Genomic DNA, 4777 nt, shown 5'->3' on the forward strand with positions numbered 1-4777 from the left:
CTTTATCATCCTCACTTTACCATCTCCCCTCAACCCCCTAACATTCCATGAACTAAGGATCATCTTAAAAGATTATTACACACCTTATTTTTATGCTTGGGTCTGGAGCGCCTTGCCTTTGCCTTTTGTTTTCCCATTCTTTTTTTTCGAGCAATTTCTTCATTTTGAGCTTGGAGGATCGCCATGATATCATCCTCTTCGTTGTGTAACATAGCACCAGATTCCACTGCTACTTCCCATGTTTTCCTGTTTTCCAACATTTGCTCCTCCAGTGTTGAACTCTGATAGTCACCAATATCCGCATCATTTTCAGCTTCGTCCTCACCCCTTTGGCCATCTTCAACTCCCTCCTCGCCCTGTATCAATGACTTCTGCCCTTCGTTCGACCTGTATCAATGTTATTATTAAAAGTGATAACATAGAGTTATCTAATAGAGGTTATTCAATCTGCTAAGAATAATAGAACCCATAGTAATTTTTTGGATCCTTTATTATGTATTGTTTACAATTAGCTTTGAATCTTAGATTAATAGTTTACTCTCATGTGAAGAGGAGTGGTGATAATGACTCATGAATTGGTCCAAATAGTTCTTACCAATTTTAATGAAGTGTGAATGGATGATATTCTAGTCTATATTTATAATTTTGTTCTTTTAAATATTTCGAGTCCTATTTATAAATGAACGCTACATTGTTAATTTGTTATCCCTTCACACTTAAAAAAAAAATTAACCTTCGATTTAGTGTTTTGTTGAAGGAAAAACATGTTTTATACACTATATTTATGAATACATTTTATTTTTTATATTAAAAATAATTAATTAAAAAATAAGATAAGATAAATAATTTATTTTTATACTATAAAATAAAAATGTTCACAAAATATACATAAAAAATTATGTAAATATTATTTAAAAAAACTAACACACACACACAAAATGCAGTTGAGAGAAGAAAAAAGTAGAAGAAAATTTATACTAAAAATAGATAGAATTAAATTAAAGATGGAATTGGAATATGCTTTATATATAAAAGGCATATTATTAATCAATTACTGCAGAATACTTATAACACTTCTTGACTGTTATTACTTATTACCAAATGCGGTTTAGTTACAAATTTTTACTTACTCAATTGTCCATAATTTTTATGGAAATCCTATCTTCTAGCTGAAACGGTCAAATATAGAAGCCTAAATAAGTTTATTAACCCATATTTTTTGGTGCAGAGTGAACCAAACTTAGTAAACTAGACTATGTTCCTGCTTTATCAGGAATGTTACTTAAATCCATATAAAATGAAACTGATAGGAGAAATTATATTCTTTCTTTCCTTCCTTCCTTCCTTCCTCCGTCTTGGCTGATACGGTTCCATAAATATTGTGATTTACGACCAGGCATCCATGGCAAGTAGTTCTTCCTTTAGTCCTTATCATTTTTTCCTTTTGTCTTTCTATTTTGTCTTATAGTAAGTTGTTTTGTCAATGATGGAGGTTTCAGTTCCAAATCAGAGAATTATCAGTTTTCTGTTTTGTTGAATTTGTTTTGTTGGACAAGACAAATAAGACAAGTTTTAATGTAATTAATATAATTATAGTATAGATGTTAAAGTCATACATCATTATAAATAACGTTTGCTCATGTTTGTAACAAAAGAACATATATAATCCAAACAATAGAATATGTAAATTGGAAATCGGAGATAACGCACGTTACAATAATATCAAGTAGACCTATTTATTAGAGACTTCATGTTGAAGTGCCTTTAATTTTAGCGTTTTAGAGTGCTTCCCTGCGCTTAACCGCGTCAACTAGTCAGCACTTCAAAAATAATAGCAGGTGCCATCGTGACAAAATAGTGGTACATAAATATATTATTTGAAAAAAAAAATACAATTTTAGTAGTAAAATTTGGAAAAAAGTGACACATTGATTAAAAAAAAGCCCCGTTAAATCTGACTTGCTTGATTTAATTTGTATTCTTTTTATTCCGATCATATAATTTGGTTTCTAATACAATATATATCCAATGGAAAAACTATAGAACTTGTTAAGATATCATCATATTGTAAATGGCTAGTTTTAATGCACTGCAACGCATTCACTTAAAGAAATGAATGTGAGTTTTAATATCCTGTCTTTATAAGTTATTAAGTTAATAATTTATTAGGATTTAAAACCGCTTGAGAAAAGAGAGAAGTGATTAATTATTGGAACTCATATATATGCAGATTCATATGCGTGGATGCCTGTACGTACATGTATAGATTACCCAGCTAGCTTGTGGATGTAAAATAAGGAGATCCGGAAAAAGACATTGGTAGTTGCTGATGGTGTTATAAATATTTTTCGCTCAGAATAAACTACCAGGTTTGCATTTTGAGATTCAATTATTTATTAGAAAATATTAGGAGGCCATTTATTTTTTTTTAAATTAAAGGAAAAGTTAATTAGTATAGACTCATCAAATGTAAAACAAATATAAAAAAATAATCATTTAACATTTTTTTAATAGTATTTTTGGATAGTAGTTTTGGGTTTCCTTTATATTCCATATATCGTTTGTGGAGATTTAAGATAATTAGAAACAAATACATGGAAGTAGTGACACATGAATGCTGGTGGAAATATGGAAAAGAAATTCAAATTATTGTCACACTAACCATTCCTTTGAGAGTGTAAGTGTAAATTTGAACACAATCTCGAGAGAGAACTTCATTAAACTTTCTCTTATCTACACTTTACAAGCACTGTGGTAGATGGGTAGCTTACCAGTTACCACTTACCATAACAATTTCACCCCATTAGCACCCCATTAGCCATCCGCGTCAAGGGTTTTTTTTTTTTTTTCTTTTTTTTGGGTATTTCCTAATTTGAAAAGCCACCGACTAATTCGCTGTGAATCTAAGTTCTATTTAAAGATTTGTCGCTAGTAAATAAGTTGTTGCGTATACAAATAAAGTTAAATTTAAACATTTCAATATTTATTTAAATAGACGAGTGAAGTATTTATTCAACTAACTTAAATAATTTTTTTTTGTTCTTTAAGAGGATGATTTTTTGGTCAATAAAAAAGTGTTTTTAGATGTAATATTAGACATTTTTGGAAGGATTAAAGGTCAGCCGGCATCTGAAGAAAAAGTTTAGCCTAATACTTTGAGAAGATTGAATAAGTTGGCTAAACTTATTCAATTTTCTCAAGTGATTAATTAGCTCATCACTAATTTGTTTAAATAAGTGTTGAATTTTGAATTTCGTTTTGTATATGCAGTAATCTATTGGTCAATAATAAACTCTTAAATAAAGTTCAGTACCACGATTAATTAATTCTTAACCTGTCAAATTAAAAGATACCGTAAAAAACAAAAAAATTAGCTAAACTTTTTAAAAAAATTTTAACTCATATTTTTCTTTTATTTTAAGACAAAAAAAGACTAAATTAGTTGGAAAGGGCGTGTAAAAAAATAGATGGAAAATATAGGTTAAAATATATTAAATTAATCAACCAACTTAATATACAAAAAAATATCAACCAACTCGTATGTCATTAATAATTTTTCGAAATCAAACTAATTCATGAACTAAACAAATTTATACTTTTTTAGATAAATTAAGTCAAAATCTACAAAATATTTTAGTCCAAATCAGCAATGAACACTTATAGAACAAAAAAAAAATCAATACATTTGTTGAATATGCTTTTAAAATAATATTTATTTAGTGAGTGTGTCTACTAAATTTTAAAACATAATAACACACTTACACACATGTTTTATGTTTGATTTTTAAAAATACAAAATAAAAAAAGATACGTTAATACACAATAACTCATAAATACACAAAATTTATGTACCATCAAATTAGTGAGACATTAAAACACAAATATTGAAAAATGAATTTTTTTCACTTATATCTTTTATTAAATTTCATAATTCCAACTCCTATATTTCTATTCTAACACTTTTTTTTCTCTATCATTTTCTTTGTGTCTGCCATCCATCTCCCTTCCATTCCCCCTTTGTCTCTCTTCTACCTCTTCTCACTATCACCCATCTTTTTCCTATCTTCTCTATCCATTACATCTCATCTTTTTTATTTCTTGGATCTTTTCTACTTTTATCTTTACCTTTCTCTTTATCTGAACATGCTTTTCTCCTCACACTCACTGTTGTAACAACTTTTTTTTTTTTGAGACATGCATATCTAAATCTGTAACAAAAATAATAGATATGTGATGAGTGAGAATAATACATCTATAATGACAGCAAGAATTTTTTCAAAAACAAGAACAATTTTCATCCTCGAGTTGCTGCTATTAATATATATTTTTTTATTTTATTCTCATCTTCTGGTGGTATTGGATTTTTTGGATTTGATTGTTATTTTGGTGAAGAATGATAGTAAAAAAAAGAGGTTATGTTGTGGTGATGTAGTAGTGTAAACTAGAGATGGTGAAAAGAAAACAAAGATAAAAATGACTTTTAACTATTTGTCATGTCTTGTGAATTATTATCAAACAAGACACACAAACACTGATTTTTTGTGTCTATGTATCACCATATTTTAGTGTTTATGTTTATCTTTTATTGAGACACTAAACAAAGAGAGCCTAGAAATATATCTTTGTTAAAAACATAAAATTAAAGGTCATTAAGTCAAGAACTATAAGATTCTTTTGGAGTCACAAATAGTCGTTGAGTTATACTTACTGACACAAAATGAAAAAATAAATAAATAGTCGTTGAGTTATACTTATTGAATATACAACTTTTTATAAA

The sequence above is a fragment of the Arachis duranensis genome, chromosome 5 (assembly GCF_000817695.3).
Source record: "Arachis duranensis cultivar V14167 chromosome 5, aradu.V14167.gnm2.J7QH, whole genome shotgun sequence".
NCBI lineage: Eukaryota > Viridiplantae > Streptophyta > Magnoliopsida > Fabales > Fabaceae > Arachis > Arachis duranensis.